General features: G+C 36.8%; 1 long non-coding RNA gene across 2 annotated transcripts in view; it reads right to left on the bottom strand.

Moving 5' to 3' along the window:
• Positions 1-21,807, bottom strand: part of LOC140696605 (uncharacterized) — a 28,289-nt gene extending 6,482 nt beyond the window's left edge. The window contains exons 1-3 of one of the 2 annotated variants that reach the window (XR_012073106.1): positions 21,605-21,807; positions 11,394-11,514; positions 7,700-7,761 (exon numbers count right to left, since the gene is read on the bottom strand). This is a non-coding gene — a long non-coding RNA (uncharacterized lncRNA). The remainder of the gene's footprint in view (positions 1-7,699; positions 7,762-11,393; positions 11,515-21,604) is intronic. The other variant, XR_012073105.1, reaches the window with a different exon arrangement.
• Between the last annotated feature and the right edge of the window lie 1,485 nt (positions 21,808-23,292).

Raw genomic sequence — 23,292 nt, 5'->3', positions numbered from 1 at the left:
CATTCCTCTTAGAAAACTCTGGCGAAAGTCAGCCACCATGTAAGAAAACCAATTTACCCCAAACCATCATGCTGTGAAGAAGCCCAAGCTAGCCAAGTGGAAAGGCCTCACAGAGAGCAAGATGCTTGGTCATCCTTCAGCTGTTCCAGTCCCATCACCCCAGGCAGACATGTGAGGGAATGCAATGGTTAATTTTATGTGTCAACTTGATTGGGCTGAGGGATGACCAAATAGCTGGTAAAATATTATATCTCTATGTGAATGTAAGTTAGCATTTGAATCAGTAGACAGAGTAATGAAGATTCCCTCACCCATTTGGATGGGCATGATCCAATCCATTCAGGACTTGAATAGAACAAAAAGGTGAAGGAAAAGTGAATTATCTCTCTCTGTTTGAGCCGAGACAGGTATCTTCTCTGCCCTCAGACTTTAATGTTTATGGTTTTTGGCCCTTTGGGCTAGGACTAGGACTTATATCAGCATCTCCCCACCCTCTCCAATTTTCACTGTTAATCAGTTTGCAGATGTCAGATTGTGGGACTCTCAGGCTCCATAGCCATGGGAGTCGATTTCTATAATAAATCTCCTCTCTTACATATACATATAGATATATATCCTCATGATTTCCCTGGAGACCTGGCTAATACAGGGTAGAAGCCTTTAGATGACTCTGCCCTAGCAGCTGACCTCAGCTACATTAGAAATCTTAAATAAAAGCCACCCTTTTGAAGTTAATGAGTTCACAGAATTATGAGAGGAAATAATAAATTGTTGTTTTAAGACACTAATTTTTTAGGTCATTTGTTACATGGCAATAGATAAGGAGAACACTGTTATTAAGTGGTAGAACCAGGGTTTAGATAGTAGCATAGAAGACCTCTGCAGGGGGTCTTCTATCTTCATAATAATACCAAGTCACCCATAATACAAGACAGTATTTGCCTTTTTCATCATGTTGACATTTACACTAAGGGTGCAAAAACTTTGGTAGACAAAACCGGGGATGTCAGTCTGAGTCAAGGCAGTGACACCAAATAGTATGAGTAGGCACTGTATTTTTTAAAAATCCAATTTTACTTAAAAATATGCTACATGAAGCAGGAAAAAAAATACTAATTTTATAAAACTATGACCTGTACTGCGTAAATGTATTTTGAGTACTGTGTGACAAAATGAGACTACACACACACACACACACACAAAATCCTTCTGCTTTTTTTCCTGTGTGCTATTTTGAGGAAAAGCAATAGGTAATTGAGTTTGGAGACAAACTACCTGCATTTTTCATGGTACAGCACTTTTACTTGAAAGAACAACTGACTGACAAGCTATGGTTATTCAGACTTGGGTATCTGACAGGCATTTTCTGGGAAATGAATGAAATAATCCTGTCACTTCAAGGAAAACAACTGACACTATTTTTGCCAGTGATAAAATTTGAACTTTCAAGTAAAAATAAAAATTTGGAAAACTTGTATCCACTGCAGTGAATTTGACAGCTTCCCAATACTTAAAAACTTTTTTGATGAGTTCAGTGATGATATTAACAAATGTAATTTTTTGTCCTGTATAATGAAATGTGTTAACATTGGGAAGATCAGCATAGCTCAGTGAAGCATTATTTTCCAACTAACCAAACTATGATGGTTAAAAAAAATCACATAGGAGTTAAGATCCATTCAAAGTGCAAGATAGATCAACAGATTTTAAATGTCACAGAGTATTCAAAGTTTATTGATTTGATTATAGAGTCCACATTGCAACTAACTTTTAAGAAACACCCACATGTTGAGTTTTAGTGTAGTATCAAAGAACAATATCCACAATATAGCTGAACATATTTGAAAAGCTATTTAATACTTCTTTCTTTTCCAATTACCTATCTATGTGAGGCCATATTCTCTTTATATACTTCATCCAAAACAACGTATTGCTACAGAGTGAATTCAGAAGCAGGTACAGAAATCTAGCTATCTTTTAGCAAATCAGTCATTAAAGAGTTTTGCATAAATTTGAAACAGTGTCAGTCTTCTCACTAAATTTCCTTTTTTTTAGAAAATAGAGTTGTTTTCACACACACAAATATGTTATTTTTTACCATGTAATAATCTTATTATTGTTATTTTAAAATAAATTAACAAATACATTTTTTAATTTCTCAATTTTAATTTCTAATACAATAAATAGCAACACATATAGTCCACATAAACCAAAATGCTGCATCCAGCGCAGCTCGGGACTGTGTCTGAGGACGGATGACGGAAGACTTAAGAAACAAAGAGACAAAGTAGAGAGCAAAGATGGGACCTGGGGACTCAAGATCTCGTGGATCTAGAGCACCAAAAGCCTGGTGGACATCATATTTATTACGAGTATACAGCTCAGAAAAAAATTCGATCAAAGAGGTGGGGCTTTAGATATTTCATGTGATAAGCACTAAATTCTGCTTGCTGGTTAACTGATTAATTTCAGGCCCATCCCTTCCAGGAACAATCACCCTCCTCAGGGTATGCAAAATTTCTGAGTCTATCCTGTCATTGCCTTTGGGACATCTCAAGATAGCAGATTCTTCCCCTGGATTCAACAGCATGCTTTCATGCCAGAACAAAGTTCTGTTAATGGATGAGCTGGCTTTCCAAGACCGTCCATTGTTTTACCCTAAGGAAATATCTGCCCTCCTTCATGCCTTTATGGTCAATCTCAGGATTTCTCCTCAAAAATTTCAGCTACTGTGTAAAACATTAAAACAAAGCAAGCATGTGCATTTTAAGCAAGTAAGTGTGAATACAATATTTTAAGCTCATGGAAATTCAGGTGCGGCTTGTTTTCTAGTTGCTTGTTTTCCAGCGGCTTGTTGTTCCAGCAGAACCCATTGGGGTTCTCAATAATTTTTTTAAGAATGTAAAGAAAAGTTTGAGAGTCACTGCTTTAAAATAAAACATCACTTCACATACCATACACAAAAGCACTGATCTAATTAAGCATTTATTATGAGGTAAAAAGATCATATGATTCAGGGAGTAAAGAAGTAGGCCCAGGATCAGAAACAGGTCTATCAAAAATCATCCACAGATGGTATCATAAGAGAAATTACAAGTATATTCAATGTAGAATGGCCTGATGGTCATATATTAGAGACACATCTGTAGTAGTGCTTTTTATTGTTGCATTTAACTATGCTATTTAAGGATGACAATGTGTACTAATCATACACAAAGACTTCACAATTTATATTTACACACAGAAACACACAGTATTATGTCATAGAGTTATCAAATATTAACACAGAAATTTTATCTTTTGTTGTGTTTTATTGTCACTAAGCAAGAAAGCTGAATAATAAACCCCTGCAACACATTTACAGCAATACTATATTCTTAGGTTGGCAGCATATCTCCTAAAAAAGTGTCACTGTCAGTATCCTGGATGTAGAGATATTTTACTATTCTCTGGGTTCAGGCACTTAATGCTCTGTAATATCCTTAGGACATATTATTACACGAGTGGCAGGAATAAGTCTACCGGTAATAGGCTATATGAAAAAAAAATTAATTAGAGAAAAATATTAGAAAATGTGCAATTTTGTGTTATGCTTGGATTCTTCTGTAGGAAAATTTCAAAATAAATTTTTCATTTGAAGCTCTTCTGGAACAGGGCCCTTGGTGAGAATGCTGTTGCTAACTCTGCAATTTATTTTTAGCCTGAATTACAGATAACCCCTTTGTTCTGTTTACAGCCCACACACTCATGGAACATGAAACATCCCCTCTTTTCCTAACACAAGAATCAGTTGCTGCAGTGCTCTGGAAAGAGAGTCATGTTGTCACTACCAGAGCATGACTCATTTCAATAAAGAGCCCAGAGCATTTCATCAAGATAGTGTTGCCATGGCAAACAGATGCAGTCTCTAGTTCTGTGTGAATCAGGGGGAACAGAATTAACACCTCAAGTGCATATTCAATATAAATGCATACGTGCATGCTAATTCAAATGCTACTGGAGTAATGCCTTCCTTCTCTGAGAAGCTTATAGGAAATGTTGTCAAATCTTTTTTTTTTTTCCTGATTGCATGAAGATTGTCAACCGGTTTCCAAAACAGACAAAATAACAATATTTTAAATATATGTTTTGCTAACTTCTCTGGTAAGTAAAGAATATTTCTAACGGTACTTTCACAGATATGGAGAATGACATACCTTCAAATAATTTATGTTTCGTAAAAGTCCCCATGACTACATCATCAATTCTGTTTCAAATGTGTACTTACTTAAAGAACTGAAGGCTTTAGGCTAAGAGCTATAGTAATTTAAAAAGCGTTTTCCCTTTTTCTTTTTCATAAATGGAAGAATGCTGTTTATGAGAAAGTACAAACTAGATATGTACTTGAAAAGAACCAGATATTAATGACAAAAATGTTACTGTATATAACCTGAATGTTTCTCTGAGCTCAGTGTAAGTATTAGTCCCTCCTTCCCTCACATCTACTCCTTCATACATATATACACACATATATATTGGAAATTAAATTTGGTTCCCTGGGAATGTTAAATAGCTCCAACAATGACATGGCTCAGATTATCTAAGGAAGTAACACTTGAAATAATAAAACCCAAGACTAATTTCCTCATTAAAAATATTAATTTTAATGAAAATTAAATTGCCAAATTTTTTAATTAAAGTTTCTCAAAAATTAGGAAAGTAACATAGTCAGCTCTTGATTCACTGGGGAAATGACTGTGAGAGAGGTGAAGTAAGAAGATAATATATAAGACTAGATCAAAGCTAAAATAATAATAAATTTCATGTAAATATATTTGGTTAAAATGACATACAACATTTCAGAACACTTTTACAGCTCTATGAACATCACACCAAAAGTAAAAGTAACATGGTAGTTTAAGAACACTCAGTATCACAAAAACTACTTCCAAAAATGACCAAAAGCTTACTATCTGTCTAAAATATTGTCACCATTTTTCACTTTTTAGTTGTTGGGTTTTTGTTATTATTGTTGTTTTATTTTAAATTTACCAGTCCTACTTTAGTTCCAGGTAAATTATCTTCCTCTAATCCTTTCTCTAGAGCCTAAGCCCTCCATCCTGACTCTGCAGTGTTTGTGTCCACAATACACAAGCTTTCCTCTGCCTTCACCATGCAGTCAGTCCAAGGCCCTCAAAGAAAATACCGGCGAAGAGTAGGAGCTACTGAGGTGCTCACATGGCATCTGTTGACCACTCAGTAGGTTCAAGTAATGGATATATTTCAATTTGTTGATAACTTTGGTTCTTAATTTTAAATCATGTGTCCCCAGACTAATGGAGTTGAATCAAAAATAGTCCATTCCAGTTCATTCAGCTCTTATTGGGGGCCTCTTATATGTCAATCACTGGCATCACTGAATTCTTCAGTGAGTAAGGGACTCACACAAGGAAAATCAATGGTTTTTAGACAGCATATTTGAAGTTTCATAATTAAGGGGTTTTTGTTTGTTTTTGGTTTTGTTTTGTGTTTTGGTTGTCAATAATGGCAATGAAATTCAGAGAGCTTAAGCAAAAAAGGGAAATTGATTAGAAGCATGGTGAAGTAGCTTATAAAATTCAAAAGGCCTGAAAAAGCAAGTTTCAGAAAGTAAAGAAACCAGGACATCCCAGTAACCTCCTTAGCAGAAATCTGCAATCTCCCTTTAAGTTGGTTGCCTTCCATAGTTCAAAATACCCCATTTCTAGAAGAGAGATTATCTCATTTGAATCGATAGAGTCAGGTTGTACAAGAACTACTGTTGAAGGTTCATCTGGAGGACTTAGTTCTATCTGGGCAGCACACCTGGATGTGAAATACCCTCTTTAGGATCATAAGAACTAGTTCTAGGACAAAAATCAACACACAGAGAGGAGATAAAACAACTTATCCTGGGAGTAAGGGCTAGGGGGAGAGGGAGTAGTTAGTAAACTGCTGAGTTTAGAAATACTACTGGCTGACTAATAGGTAGCTAGGTGGTTAATGAAAAAGTGAAAAAAAAAAAGGGAAAATGGAAAATACAGCCTATCTGAGAAAACTTGGTTCATTCTGCCTATATAGGAGACTACTTAATAAATAAGACGGGAGATCATAAAGGCAAGGATCTGGAATGCTATGAAGGGGGTTGGAATTTTATCTGCCTATCCTAGTGCATTTGCCTGGGATATACTTGAAAGAGTCCTCTGACCCCATCCTCTTGGCAAACTCCAGCTAATCTTTAAAGACCCAGCTGAAAATTCTCCCATAGTGTAATATCTTCAAAGACAAGCAATATGCTATCTCTGTATATTATTCATACTTTTGATTGCACTAATCACATTATATTGTTATAATTTTATCACATGTCTATCATAGTAAACTATGGATGTGTGAACAGGCCCAGCACCAAATTTAATTTCTGGTATACAGATCTATCGCCTAAAGTTTTCTATAAATGAACTGAAAGCCAAGGGAAATCAAAGATTTTGAGCTGTATCTGGCTTAATTAGATTTGTAGGATGGTTCTGTGGTCATAGATTGGAGAAGGACAGGACTGGAGACAAGGGTTATGGGAAAGTCCAGCATAAAAATGCTGTAAGTTGCAATGAATGCAACAGTGGGGGCAGGGGAGGGGAGAGGCTGGAAGAGAAGGAAGGATTCATTGTTAATACGTATTAGAAATTGGGAGATAAAGAAGTGGAGGCTTGAAAATGAGTTTCAGATTTCAGAGTTGGTGACTGGCTAAAGATGGCAGTACCAATGTTTAAGATAGCAAATATATGGAAGGGGCATTACTATGGTGAAAGCAACAGGATCCATTTAGAAAATGTTGTATATGGGATATTATTGGGATACCCTGGTAGATTCACACTCCAACCAACTAGCTCCAGAGGGTGTGCCCATAAGCCCTAAACTGTGCCACACCTCCTACGGTATTGTCAATATTAAATATGATGATGGTTATAAAGGACTTAAAGTTAGGAAGAGCTTATTGAAAGTTTGCTGTAATTGTTCTTAAAAGTGAGAGGCTGTAAAACTTCACATCAAGATTGTACTTTTATTGCTCAAAGCCAACTTTTGATAACTTTGATCAACAAGAGATATGATAAGCCTTCTTTAAAATCTGGCCCAATACTCTCTCTTTTACCTTAAAGTAAGTCCATATTCAAGGACAATGAAAAGCTTATCAGGTCAGAAGGTGGAACCAGAAAAAAAAAAACTCTAGAAATTATAGATTGAAATTAATCTTACAAAACTTTTTCTTATATGGTATTTCTATTATTTTCTAGAAACAGGAGTATTAGGTAAACATAAACCTTCAAATAAAAGATCTAGGAATGTGGCTCAAGTGAAATTTTCCAACTTTTATAATCATTAGTTTTTATTGAGCTCATATTTCACATTTATAAAGTTCAATAACTAAAAATAAATGATAGTCAATCTTTCCTTGGAAGCATTGCATTATTCAGATTAGTAGTACCAGTTTGGCCCATGACTGTCACATGGTAGTTTCTCAATAAATTGTTTTTTAATTAAATTACTAGTATAAATTAGAAAAGTTTTTGAAAAATCCCTTTAAAATATATTTAGCTAGCCAATTTATAATGTCTTGCTTCTTACTGAAATTTTCATTGAAAAGAAGTATAAAAGTTCAAATCATTTAAAGAAATAATAAATTATAGTGCAACTTTCTCTAGCTTACCTGCTGAAAAGATTTTTCCAGTAAACAGGGGACTCAGGCAAATTCACATCCTCCAGTCATTGCTAATAAATAAAAATAGGCAAAGAAATATTAAAAACTAATAAATAATAAAAATAATAGGCCATGTGTAGTTTGGTCCAACATACATCACAAAAAGCAACAAACATCTTTGATTTTGTTCTCTTCTTGCCCATAGATGTTTGTAAAATAAAAATGATGATCCATCAAATTGGGTTGGCTCATTATAAAGCAGGAAGCAGAAGCTGTAGCCTTCTGCAGGGTAATATAAGGGAAACGAGTCCAAAGTCTACATTTTAAATTACTAGCTCTAGCAATTATTCATGAAACCTGCTTTAAAACCACCTGGACCAAAGCAGGCACCAAAAAGAAATAATCCATAGAATGTGATGAAGAGGATTAATCCATTAATCTAGCATAATAATTCTCTGAAATATTTTATCAACTTGCTAAGCAACAGGAAAAAAAATTATTTAAATCACTTCTTGTAAACAATGTTGTAGAGTCCCAGAGACAGAGTCTGTGCACTACTACGACGACCTAGATTCTCATATCTGCAAATCTTGGCTACGAGGTTCTGAGTTTTTTCAAAGTGCAATTAAAATTTAAACAAACATGTGGGAATAAGCCCTTTTGCTTTTCACTTTCTGCAAAAGACTGTGGTATGAACAGTCTAATATTCAATGTGCATTCATTTCACAATCTAAAATAGCTAAATGCAATTAACTCTAGTATGCTTGGTGAAGTGTTCTCCCAAGAGAAACAAATCTCATCCTACAGAGCAAAGGATGTAAAATGAACCACCAACCACACAGAGAAATATGCTGACTTGATTTTTTTAAAAAAGTTTAATGGCATTTTATTGCAATACTAATCCTTGCTCCTCTTATTACCTTTAAATATTTAACTGTCTCCCATCATGATCTCTCCGAGTTCTTTGAGCTTGTCCTCAGCACAGCTGGGCCACTCTAACCGTTAGCTCCCAGTTGTATAACTAATGAATAAAGACCATGGGAACAATGATCTGGGGAGTATGTTGGGTTGCTGAATAATCCAAGTGCAATCAGGAGCTAATCTCAGCCTCTCTAAAGTGCCTATTTCACTTCGATAATACTTCCTTAGCTATTACATAAGGAAGAAATTTGAGTGTAAAACATGGAGTTCAGAGCAATTCAGGTCAGGCCATTCAAAAGTCCTGCACTTTGTATCCATCTGTCTGTGTGTATCTATCATTATGTCATCACCTACTTATCCATATAACTACTCCACCACCAGAGTCTCCACATTTAATGCGTTCTGGTACAATGCTATTGTATGGCAGGTACTGGGCAGATATACTAAGGTAAATAAGTCTCTGCCATATGTGGCCAATGTCTAACGTGGAAACTCGTGTTAAAAAAAAAATCACAATTCAATAGAGTAAGTAATTTAGAAGATGTAAATATGGCCTTTATTGTGTCCATCTTTCTTCTCATTTTAAAAATAAAACCCCATAATCTGTGAAGACTTCCTTGTAAGAGGAAAAAGAAAGTAAAAGTTCTCCCTGATCTAAAGACCTATTCACCTCTCGCCAAAATGTTAATCACTGAACTAAATGCATTTATACTCGTGGTTTCATTAATTCAGCTCTTGGCCATTTGGTTCTGTGTGCACTTTTATTATCTAGGTTTTTTGGTCTTATTTGATAGTTGCCCACATGGATATGGGAAGTACAGTATGACACTAAAGAACTGAGTCTCTGATGTCACACTATCTGGTTTGAATCCAGCTTGACCATTTACTAGTTGTGTTCCCTTGGAAAAGTCACTTACCCTCTCCAAGCCACCATGCTCATTTGAAATTTTGCACAATAATAAGATTTACCTCATGAGATAGTAGTTTAATTGTGGGGGGGTTTTCCCCTGTTATTTTATGATGCTTTGACATCTTGGGACTCAGTTTATTTGCTTTGAAACCCTGAAGAACTGTATCCCTGATTTGTTTAATGTTCTTTGTTCTGACAAGCTATAAAACTGCTGGAAATCATGCTTCGCTGGAGTAGTCTCTCAGAGCAACCTGGGAAGCAGGCTTCTGGGCTAGTCCTCAGTTTGGCTCAAATTAAACTCTTCTTTATTCTTATTATTGATTGTTTATTGATTTTTTTTCCCATCGACATGGGCTATTCACTGTTCCTTAAAAGTGGCAGATAGCACTGTCTCCTTGTTTTTGTTTATCCCTTTTTTTTGCAGTATCTTGACTGCCCTGGAAATTCTCAAAAGACTCAAATGTCATTTCATCCATGAGGCCTTCTTGGACTATATTTCCTGTACTCCAATAGCATTTTATCTGTATCCTTTATATGAAATATACCATTTTTAAGTTTTCTTTGTGCATTCCCACCCTCAAAATATGCTTATGTTATGGGCATTTCATGTTCAACTTTTCACTGTACCCAGTACCTAAGTACATGGTATTCAAAATGTTTAGCAGATAAATAAACATATTATCTTCTGGTAAAAGCAAGATATTTTATAGCACTCCTAAAATTGAATTTTACATATAATTAATGTTGTTTTTTCCCCCCACTGAGTCATCCAGTCACAAAACATAAAGTGCAATAGAACAAAGAGAGCTCTAAATTATATGCTACAAATAGACAATTTTCACTAGTTATGGATTTTCCTTACCTAAAATATGAGTCTATTGAAACTACTTATATGTTTTAAAAGATGAGGTAATGGATGAAAGATGTTACTAAATTATCTTCTCTAAAAAAAGTGCTTCAAGGAAAGGAGTAAAGTGGAAGATGGGTAAGAGATAAAGAAAATTACTTCCCTTTTAAATTTAGGTGATAGAAATAACAAAATACCCTAGGGCTCTATAAAGACAACAGAAAAGCTACATGTCCGAAATAATTTTAGGAAATTTCTACCCATGGCAAGTAAAATGAAACAAATAACCTTTGAGGGGTCCTAGCAGGCCTCTGATGCTCAGATCCTGATCCCTTACTGAAATCAAATACCCTGTTTGTCCCAGGAGACCTTATTCTGGACACAGTTCTGATATACACAAACTCTTGGGCCTTGGAGTTGCCCTATCTTCCTTGGACCATTTATGTATGTGATAACTTATGAGGTTGGAGTAAGCAAAGTTACTTTTAGTTCTTATAGTCTATCATTGCACATTTTAAAAATTATCTTTTTGTAAGAAGATTCAAATATAAACTACTCTCCAGTAAAATGCTGACAAAATTGATTTTAGACTGTTTTGATATTGTTTTTATATGTATTTGAGGAGACTTACACTTTTTAATATTGATTTTCTTTGGCATCATCATTCTATATTCTGCTAATGCCCACTGGTGATCACATAAACAAACATGCTGGCACTTACAGTCTGCTCAAGCAAGCTACTTCCTTAAAAATGGCCCCTGTGAGCATTTGCACCAGGATGCTACCTCTTTTTGCAGAATTCCAACAGCAAAATTCTCCTTTAAGCTTAGCATCCAGCTGACCCAGTTTCTCACACAATACTGCCTGCAGCTCTAGACAGTCTGCTGAAATAATGATCGCACCTCTCTCACCTTTCCCCTACTAGGCAAGGAGCTCCCTTTCTGTGAAGATTGCTGTTAATGAGAGGGAAGGATGCCCGTATGTCCTCCCACTTTGGTCATCTTTTCCCGAGAGCTGTACCTTACCTCACAGTTCTCCTCAGCACAGCCTCACATATATCCACTGATAATCAATTACGGTTGGCATCTGAGATGGAACTTGCTACCCCGGGCCAGATGGTCTCAGTATCTACCTCCTAGCTTTTATCTAAAATAACCAGAGAATAGATTTTTGCATGGTCATATGATTTGATTTTCACTGAACAAGTCCAGAAATATTATGTAGGAAAGACTGAGTCTAGTTTAAGCTAGTTCTCCTAGTTTCATTTAATGGACGTAATTAGAGGTTATATGATATTAAGAAATTTCTTAAAAGGCTATCTTCTCATTTTCTAACCAAGACTCAGTACTAGTGGAAAATAAAATCCAATTGCCTTCACTTCATTTTTTAATTATAATATTATTGACAATATAATTTATGTGGGGTCCACAAGTCTAAGGCAGAATGTCTAAAATTTAGCAATGTCTGAGGAAAAGCTTGACAAGTTTCTGATATCCATTAGGATGACAAAACAAATATCTCTCATGACCTACTCATGGTCATCTGGGGTGTAGACAATTGATATAAAAGTTTGGAAGCATTAAATTTTAGCTACCATTGTCTTGTATTTCTTGTTGTGATTAATAATTTCTTGGGCAAAAATTATTTTCAGACAAAAAGAATGACCAAGTATTTAAGTTGCTCTCTAGCCCAGAATAATTGGTAAATATTGGCTAAGTTTAAACCATGTAGAAATAAGTGAGCAATAAAATGAAATAAGCCATAGGCTTTCCAAGCTCAATGCATTTTGGTCTGGTTTCTCTCAGAAAATGGTTGGGTAAAATCTTACACATACAGCAAGTTATTTAATCAATGCTGTGGATAATCCCAAATATGACATAAACTAATATCCTTTAACTTCATCATTAACTACAGTATCTGACTTCACAAAAGAACACATCAATTTGGAAATTTTGAGTATGTGAAATAAGTTAGATAAGAAACTACCATCATCTTCTTGGCTGAGAGAAAACAATTAATTTGGGGGAGGTACCTATATTCTTCACTTGATTCTAGCATCAGTCTAAAGCTGTGCTGTTCAACATGGTAGCCGCTAGCCATTTGTGACTATTGAGCTCTTGAAATGTGGTGAGTATAAATTATGTGCTGTAAGTATAAGATACACATTGGATCTTGAAGACTTATTATAAAAGAGAACATAAATAATGGAAAACATTTATTGAACAGATATTTTAAGATCATATTCTAAGCACTTATGAGATCTCAACAACCCTATAATAGAGTGACCACTGGTCCCAGTTTGTCTGGATTGAGTTTTTAGAATGTGAAACTTTAAGTTCAGAATTTGGAAGCATCCAGAGCAAACCAGGATGTGCTGGACATCCTACCTCCACATCCAATATTATTTATCCCATTCAATAGGTGAAAAAACAAAATTGAGGCTCAGGGAGCCTTGTGCAAATTCACACTACTAAAAAGTGGCAAAGAAGGATTCATGTTGTACCTGTATTACACAGTATAGACAGTATATTATTACTCTCTTTCCACCAAAGAAGATTGTTATGTTGGTTTTTTATTCATTTCTCCAATTTACACATGTAAAATATATAATACGAAGTGTTATTCCAAAATCTGAAATAATAATAGCTAACATCAATGTATGTGGATTAATTCTAATAACTCTACAAGGAAGGTACTATTATTACTCCCATTTTACAGATAAGGAAACCAGGCACAGATAGATTTCTCATGGAGGCAAGTTTTCAGCAACTGGCCTTACCCAAGGCAGTCCAGTTTCAGTGTTGTTAACAACTGCTGTTAAGGTAGCTCTTCTAAACTACTTGTCAATGAATGTGGCAAGAACTTCAAATTTCCTGGTGCCATGAAGGGGCTGAAAAGAGCCGGGGAAAGTATGGAAAAGCTGAGGTGGTAACCTGGACTCCAAATCCACCTGTAAACATTTAATTCCATGAGATTATAAAATTTGAGGTCCACAAAAAGGAAGGGCGGGACCCTAAATACTTTCTATATGACACTGTCACTCTTGAATTCTTAATTTTTGTCTTTTCACTGATGTACATTTTTATGTTACTTCAAAAAATATTTGGGTAATGTATTTTCTGAGAATTTGCTTATGTAAAAATTACTCTTGCTGTGTTTATTTATGAAAGAACAGGTTTTATATAAAATCCTTAACTACAATATTTTTCTCAAAATTTTATAGAAAGTCAGGACAAAATGCTTGTTTCACTTTCTTCCTACGTACACATAGCAGAGAACTCATCTGATGTCATCATGATTTTTCTTCTGTTACAAAGAAACTATTTTTTATGGCCTCAATGCTTTTGAAAAATTCTATAACGCTGTTTGATTTTTTTTTAATTACTAATATGTGCCTAACTATACATTTCTTTCTACTGATTTTTGCCTGGAACATAGAGAAACCCTTTCAATCTGCATTATCAACCTAGGACATTTTTCATCAATTAATCTTTGACAGGTGCTTTTGATCCAATTATTCTAGTCTCTCCCTCAGAACATGCGTAATTTGGAGACTGACTTTCCATTTTGGGCTCTTCATAACTATGACTGTTCTCCTCGTCTTTTTCCTTAGTTTGCCTCTTTCCTCTACATTCTGAGAGAAATACTCATTGTGTTCACATTACTGATCAATTTTCTGTAATGTCAAATCTTGTCTCTAATGTGAATTTTCATCCAGATATTGAATTATCATCTCAGCTCCTAATATAGATACAATATATATACATTTTGGCATTGTTTCAGGGATGCCAATCATTTTTCTAAATGGACTACTTTTTAAACTACTTTTTAACTAACTTTCTTTCCCAGGTAATTTTTCATAGTCTTCAAGGCGGATTTTTTTCTTTTCCATTATTCAACACTGAGTAAATCATGCCTGTCTAGACTCTCAACATTTATTGACAGAAAACATTTAGTGATAGCAAATGAGCAAATTAAACTTTGTCCACCTTGTCCTGATACCATGTCTCTCTACAATCTACAGTGTTATGACAAGAATATAAACATGTTCTTACCCTCCACTCTCAATATACCAGCAGCTTTTAATCTAGTGAGGTTCCTCTGCACTGAAGTGGCACCTTCTACTACTCTCACTCAGTAGCTCTCTGATCCTCTTCACAGTGAAGTCAGGAACACTACAAGGCACAGAAATGACGGATACTGTGGCTCTGGACATCCTCTCTGCGGTACTTGCCTTGTGCGGAGCATGGTGGCCATAATGCCATGTACTACTGCCAGGAGATACACCACCAGGCTCCTTCTGCCTAATAGCCCTTCCACAGCCCTTACTATGTGTAGGTGTGTGTTTGGGGTGGGGGAAGACCAAATAATAGTTTAGTTTTGCTACAGGTTTTTGTTGGTTCAGACCTTCTGAAGTGTGTGTGTGTGAAGGGAAAACGTAATGTGATGACCTAAAGGAGGAAAAAAATAACATTTTTAACTCCTTTCAACTAGATAAAAACATAGTAAAACAGTGTAAAATTAAAAGTCTATTTTATGCACTTTAAATTCGCTTTTATGGTTCTTGTATGGTTCACTGAGAATTCCTCTCAGATTTTGGCAAATAGGTTAAGTTTCATTTTCATATTGTGATTGTATTGTTAGAATACATCTTTGTGTCTTTATAGGCACTGAGAGAATTCCTCTATGTCTGCATCTCCGTAGGTTTTCAGAAGTCATGAGAGGTTGCAGTGAGAACTAGCTAGAGAAATTTTAAACAAGAATCCACTAGAAGATCTTTAGTTCAGCCAAGACTTTATGCCTTATATTTTCCAAGAGTTCTTGGTATTAAATATAAAATACTTTGCATTCAACTTCCTTCATGATTTTCTATTAGTCTTTGAAGTTCAATAGAATAACAACACATACTGCTTTTGATCTTTGCTGTTACTGCATCGTGACTCTGAACACGCTGGGCTAGATAATTTACATATCAATCTCAATAGCATCAAAGATTTCTGAAGCATTCTGAGTGTTGTACAGGCAGTTTATCAGACATGGCTGCTTTCGGTTTTGACACTTCTGCTGAGTCACCTCATATGCAATTGGGTTACTGAAAATCATAATGGTGATATTTGATTCTACTGCTCTCTTTTAATAGGACAGTCAAATCAGAATAACTACCTTCTATATTAAAATGTATTTTTCCAGCACTATTAAATTTGACCCAACAGTGTCAAAGCAGTACAGACCCCGCTCTCATAAGCAGACTTCAGGAGTCTATTTTGCATTGGCAGGAGATGATCTAACAGGGCATTTTCATCCCTGCCATTACAGATAAAACATTTGCATTAGTAATATTATACATGCGGCTTTGAAAACAAATTCAGTTTAAAGGTTCATCATAAATGGAGGTACTGTGCTAAAACTACCGTAATTTCCTTTTTATCCCCTACCATTCAATCTATATGTACTTCTAAAATAACTGTACTTTTTGCTAATTCACTTTACACTGCCATTCGAATGAGCCTCTGATGAAATCTCGTCTTCTTGGGAATCATGTTCAGACATCTAACTTAGGGTTTTAAGGTGCATTATTTAAAGACCCCTACTTCCTAATATTCTTAGGTGGTACTCCCCTGGCGAGGGTGGCAGCATTTTCTTTAACTTCTCATCTCACTAACATGAAGTTTCCATTAATTGAGCTCCCAGTACATCAACCACAAATACAACATAAGTCATGATAATAAGTCTATGATAAAGGTCTTAATTCTTTTTTTCTTTTAATTAAGTGGATTGTTATATAAGTAATTTTTTTTTAAAGAAAGAAAGAAAAAGAGCACAGAGAAGGGCTAATGGGTTAATTGTGGTCGGGAGAGCTATAATCTTTCTAATAAATAAATGGAATCAAAATTCTAATGGGCTTTATAATATGCTTACTGGTGCATATCTGTTGCCAGTGAAAGTATTATGAACATCATAAATTCAGAATGTTTCTAGCTACACTTTAGAAAACTGACAAATCTCATATTCGCACCACTACACTAAACAGCCTTAGAGACTGAATAAATGAATTTTAAGTAGCATATTCAATGGAAACATCTGAGTTCAGTTCAAAGATCTATTTGTTTGGAGCATTTCTCTGACTATATCTCTGTTTGATATGTAAGATGGGTGTACTGTTTAGAAAATCTGAAAAATACTGGAAAAATGAAAAATAAAATCACTGCAGGGAGATAATCACAGTACACACCTAAACTAGGAATGATAACAGGTAAGATTATATAAAAAGTTCCCATTTCAATAATGCATTTGTCTTATTCACATATTTTACTTCACTTTTTTTTTTTTTTTTGGCTGAAAGTACTTATAGGTCACTGGCTTCCTCTACCACAACAGGAAGTTGGATCCCTGATTCTGCATCTACCACTAGCAGGGTAGAGCACAGTGCAGACCATGGTCCCAGCAGAGGATCATAGACTGAGCACCAAACTAGGGTCCTGAGCAGGAGTAGCCATGTCAGCAGGGCTGGGCAAGAGGGGCAGGAGTGGGATCCCACTGTGAGTGGGACGCAGCACAGCCCTCATCTGACTTCAAGGTCAGAGCCCGGCCAGGCACCTTCCCTAAGGCCCTAGCTATCCCCAGCCTAGTTCCTGCTGTGGTGACTGAAGAGGCTGCTGGCCTTCCACTTGAGAAGGAAACATCAGCGAACACCCATGAGCTCTGGGTAGGAAGACAGAACAATCCATTTTTCACTAACGTTTTTCTCTGCAGAAATTGCCTGTTGGTTAAGAAGCACATAATGTGACCTTTTGAAAGGCTTGAAGGGGTCAAACACTTCCCATCTTAATTCATTGTCATCAGTGATTCTATAATTATTTGTACTTCCCCTCAAAAGAAGTGACTGCTACTCTGGGTGTATCATGTCCCCACTCTAGTTCAGATCTCTACACTAGAGTTTCTCAACTAGTGTGCAGCAAATGGGTTACCATCTGAGCAAGTGGAGCTATGTCTTCACCTGTCGTGGCTGAGAGACAGGGACCTAGAGCAGCCAGGACTCCTGTGCTGGTAAGCCGGCTAGAAACACCATCCTAAGGTTATCTGTTTGCTGTATGAATACTAATATTTTCCAGGTCTGCAACATCCTGAAAAGACTGGAAGCACTACTTTAAACTATAATTATTAAGGTGTTTGGACTGTGGAGTCCACTTCTATATATCCTCAGGCAGGTTTAAAATGAGGACTCCAATGTATTCTCCATGTTCATGTTAAGTATTGATCCACAAAAATGCTTACTCACCTGTACAAATGCCCAACCAGATTTTTTACATTCAATTTAAAATCTCTCATTTCACATATGAGATAAACTGATACACCTTACCACAGCTTTATCATCTGTGATACTGTTTCTGCTTCTCTTTGCAGACGTCTCCCAGCAAGTCCCAGCATTTACTCATTGCTTGATCCATACTGAACTGCTAACACTTCATAAACATACCATGTTGTTTTTCTTTGCTGTTTCACCTGCCTAAACGTCTGCTACCTTCGGTAACCTGGCATATGCCTATACATGATTCAAGATTCAATGTAAACGTAAGTATTGCTGCAAAGGTTTTCTTGGTGACAACCATCTCCATAACTCACCAAGCATAGCTCTTCTTACTTCTTATGTCCATATTCTTAGGCAAGCTGGCTCACCTTCTCTAAGATCCTAGAGAACCGTGTGAAAGCTTTTACTACAGCACGAGGAACACTGCCTTCAAGGTATCAGTTTCTAAAACTGTTGTGCCACTAGATGGTGAGTTTTTTAATAAGCCAAGAGTAGGTCTAACTCATCTTTTTTTCCTGAAATTCATGGCAAATGATGGTAGTGATCATTTTTAGTTTTCTTTGCTCCTCACCTTGAAATTAACAGCATCACCATTCCTCTCCTCCCATCCCTCCTTTTCCAGTATTTGGAGCTATTATTTTCCTGCATTTCTCTACTTTTATGGCCACAGGATTTGCTTTTTGAAGAAATATGTGACTCAAGATTACCTTCTGGAGTCCTTTTCTAAGATAAAAATATTGGAAATTTGAGGTCTTTCCTTTCTGTTTAAACTAGGGACATATGGTCCAGGAAGCTACCAGAAGTCATGGGAACAGACACAAGATAAAGTTAATTTATGAAGCATGATGAGAGAAACAGAACTGAGGGGGAGAGAAAGCATTCTGGAGGCACTACAGACCCTGGTGTAGGGTGGTTCGACTCTACCAGGGACAAGCCCCCCCCTTTTTTTTATTTGCTTAAGCTGGTTCAAGCTGGACCAAAAAAAATGATAACAGAGAAGATGATCAATAAATGTAAAGTGGGATGACAGATAAAGGAAGAATGAAGGGAAGGAAGGAAAGAAAATTAAAAAGTCAAATGGTGCAGGAAACCCTTCAACCTCACTAAACTCACTGGAGGATTCAGGTTCCCAACTTCTAATCAGGATTATTAGTGTTGGGAGGCAATCATGTGTCAGACTGAAAGTGAGGGCAGTCATCAGTCAGATTCATTCAACTATAATTTGCTTAATAAACAATAAACTCTAACCTGCCCTCACTGCTCAAGCTCACTATAACCGTCTACACAAAGACTTGCATACCCGGCAAGCATCACACAGCCTAAATAGTAAGTAACGAGACCGTTTTACTGCCCCTATAGATAGTATCTCTGACACAGGAGTCTTAAGACGTTTCTCCAAGGTGTTTTTCAGGAACTTGGAGTCAGCCTTTGTCTAGTGTGAGTTTAAACCAGTTAAGACTGGTTGGGACCACCGACCTTGCAACTGGGCATGCACAAGGGTCCAATCAGTGACCTTTTGATGTCAGAGGGCAAAAAACTACACCTTCAGAACATATTAACACAGCCATTTTTCTGAGCACACGTCCCATGAAGAAGCATGAAGCTCAGCTGCATCAGCACAGAACGAGGATTACCTCACCTTTTTCTTATCTCCAATATCTTTCCCCATGCCCAAGGCCACCCTGCTTCTTCATCCCATAAATATCCCATGCCCCTCGCCTTCCAGGAGGTGGATTTGAGACTTGCTGTCCTGTCTCCTCGTTTGGCTGCCTCGTGAATAAACCCTTTCTCTGCTGCAAACCTGGAATCTCAGTGTTTGGCTTCCTGCACGTTAGGCAAACAAACATGGTTCAGTAACAAAACCTCCAGGATGGAACTTAAAAAAAAAAAATCTTTGTAATGAACACATGGATCTACTACATAAATCACACAATAACTATTAGAAGAGAATTTAAAACTTCTTGCTTTTAAGTTAAACTTCTCTATTTATGAACTCAGAAATCTTCCAGACTTTTTTATTAAAAAAAAAAACTGGTATTATGTGGCTATGTTAATTTGGCCACTAGCTTCCAAAAGTTTGTAACATTATTGTGAGATGAGAATAAAAGCAAATTGCAAATTTTGCTCTCTAAATTGACCAACCATTTGAAATATTGAAAGGTTAATACAAAAGGCTCTTAGAGTCTGATGGATATTTTGCAGTTCCAAGAAAGATAACTATTCTATATTGATTTTTGAAATTTTAGATGTGTAAGTTTTTAGATATATACAAATAGCACTGGCCTGTTTACACTGCTTTTTAAATAAACCAATCATATTCTTTAAATATTGGCCCTTCGAATTGACAACTCATTATACTTTATCATAGTGTTATATGCACTAAAAGCAATTTGCTAGGTGCTGGCTCGAAGCTGCAGATCCAAAGTAATTTTTCAAATGGAAATTAATTCAGCAGTCTAGGGAAATACTATCACAAAACAATACCCTGCTGAATCTCATTAAATCAATTTGGAAAGGCATATGGGTGGAAAGGTAAAAATAAATCAATAAGATTAAAAAGGAAGTATATTGCTCTGCAACAAAAAGAGAGGAGTTATAGTATCTGGTTGCTAAGTAACAGGATTTTAAGTAGGAATTATTTGTCTTCCTTATAGGATAAGGCAATTTTGAGGATTAGAGCAAAATACTGTTTGCATATGGTCCAATTTATACAAACTGCATTTCCCTCACCAAGACCTCACTCCATCTTTAAAGAGGGAGATGAGCTTTTACTGGAGGAGCCATTGCCTAGCAACAAGATGCTAAGAAGGCAAGCTGAGTCCTCTCCAGAAAGAGCTCTCTCTCTCTCCCCACCGCACTGCAGTGACCTCTAGCACAAACTGATGCCCTTGAGAGAACCACCTTAACAACCAGAAAGCTACAGGAGAATAATTTTGCTAAGATCACTACAAGGTCTAAGCTTCTTTTGTTTTTAAACAACCGATGACACAGTGCTCACTCCCAGTGCTTAGCACCACACAAAGCATTTTCACAAACATGCTTTTATTTCTTTTAAGTCCCTGGCTCTCATCAGTATTGACTCATATGACAAAAGACCTGACTAGCTATATATAGGCCTCAGGTCTATCTGGTCTTACCCACCAAATGGCCTCAAAGTTACACCCCACAACACCACCCTACAATAAGCAGGGTAGCAAATCCCCTTTTAACCTTTTCTTCACAGTGTGAAGAGTCCTCTCCTCCTCTTACCCTTCACTCCCACCTCCTTGATAAAGATTCTAAGTGTTCTTTTTTTTTATTTGGGCCCCTACTAAGTACACAGTGCTAGATTCCGGACATAAAATCAGGAGCTTACAGGGCTCCATGGAAGGAAATAGGAGAGGCACACAATGGCCAAGAAAATCGAGAAGCTGTGGGGCAGGCTGCCTGGACCTGAAGAACCTGGAGAATTTAGGCAAAAGAATTGAGTGGCTGCAAAATGAGGTGGGTTGGCAGTGGGGAAAAGGCACCTGGCTGAGAGAACAAAGGCATTCTCAAGAGATAGGGATCCTGAGGCCGGGGAGTATATTAACCTCTATCTTTATAGTTTAGTATTTGTAAGTTTTCAGTTACGAGTCAAATTAACTCAACAACTTTTCATTGCAAACTTGGATCCAGCTAGAGACAGTTCACAAATCTAACACAAAAGCTGTTCTATTTCACCAATCTTTATGCAAACTATATTTAATCAAAATGTGCTTCCGTATGTCTCCAAACAGGAGACAGGGCTCGGACGGTGCTCAAAATAATCATTCTTAAGGATGTAAGACAGTACAAGTAAGTATTTACTGAGTAAATCTTTTGTCAAATTGTAACTCCCCGGGAAAAATTAGGAAATGTATTCTGAGCAAACAGTGCTTGCATATGTCTGTATTCACAACTACTTACCTATTCCTAGACGCAGGTCTGATTTTCCTTTTAAAGGAGAAGGGCAGGTAAATCGACAACGATTGTTTAAAAAGGTAAAGGATGCAATTTAATTTTGGAAGGGGTGTTTCTGAAAACACTACGCCCAAAATTAGAGCTTCAGGCTTCTCTAATTTGCTTATCAGTGCCAGCGTCTACTCTGCCTCTCTGCTGCCCTCATGCGAGTTAACTGAGCATAGCAGCACAGAAAATGTGTTCTCTGAGAAACTTGCCAGCTCCTGGGGGTAGAACTAGAAGAGGATGACGTGACAAGCACAAGCCTTTCTCACAGATTCCAGGAATCTGGATTTGTTGTGACTCAATCACTGTGCAGATGGGTTGCTATAGAATAATATTTCTAGGGCTTGTTTCAAAGAGAGGAGAGTTTTTCCAACAACACAAAATATATATTTAGATAACAGTAAGGATGAGGAAAGCAAGATTTAATTGGCTAATTAAGGCTCCAACTTGTACAATTATTGCTCAGAGCTAAACCTTACTGGGTTTTTTCCCACTTTAGAAGAGTTAACATCATTCTTTGCTAGTGGAACAGTATACATCATGGACTTTAACTGTCCTATTTGACTTGAGCTAAATATATTTATTTCCTTTTTTAAAAAGGCTATTTTTGTCAACTTGTATTAGAGACATAATGTGAAAAAATTCCTTTTGAGCTAACTTTCCTAGAGTGCCCTTCAAATATGCCGTTTCTTTTTTCTTTATTCCTAGTCTGTGCCTCAGAGATTGGAAGTATTCTCATAGCTTCATGCATCATACCTCTGCAGGTGATTCTCAAATGGGTCTTCAGCTTCTCTTGTAAACTAGACACTAATCTTTGACTGTCTCAGCACAATCCTGAAATGAAAGATAATTCCCCCTGCCCTAAAACCAGCTTCTGTCCTGATCTTCCTACATTCTTGGGGGTATTCTTAACATTTTCCAGCCTTCCCACCCCAAAGCTTTTTTTGAATCCCCTTTTCTCTCTCCTCTATACTCATTTTCCAACCGGTCAATGCTAGGAACCCTGCCATGAGCTTGCTTACAATAAGTTGAAGATCCCTGATGAAAAGTAGATGCTTAGTAAAGATTTACAGAATGGATGATTCAGTGGATGGATGGGGAAGGAAAGACAGATATTAGATCATCATAATTTGGGAGGAAAAAAGGCTAAGGGATAAGTATGGTATACCAGGGGGATGAAATCTATTTTTGTGTCAGGAGTACAAAAGGGGAAGGCTTCCATGATGAAGTCATCTTTAAGCTAATGTTTATAAGATAAGAAATCGTTAATCAGGTCGAAAGAAGGAGGAAAGCATTCCATGAGAGGGAATGGTCAGTTCTTCAACTCTGAGGTGGGAAGGAGCTTGACGTCGCGAGACTGCAGCACGGCCAAGGGAAGCAAGAGGACAAGACGATGAAGCCGTGGCCAGAATGCAGTGCTGGTTTTCCCCTCTCCTTTGGCATATTTATAGTTTGCTCCTGTTTTGTTTTTGTTTTTTGGGTTTTTTTTTTCCCTTAACGGGGGCACTAGGAATGAACCCAGGACCTTGTACACACACTCTACCACTGAGCTACGCCTTCCACCCCTGTTCTATTTTTAATTGAATCTGAATGCCTTTAGACAGGAAATACAGGTACAGATGCCTCCAGGCCCCACTACTTGCTACACT

This window comes from Vicugna pacos, chromosome 5 (genome assembly GCF_048564905.1).
Source record: "Vicugna pacos chromosome 5, VicPac4, whole genome shotgun sequence".
Classification (NCBI taxonomy): domain Eukaryota; kingdom Metazoa; phylum Chordata; class Mammalia; order Artiodactyla; family Camelidae; genus Vicugna; species Vicugna pacos.
This window is presented reverse-complemented; position numbering and strand designations above follow the sequence as displayed.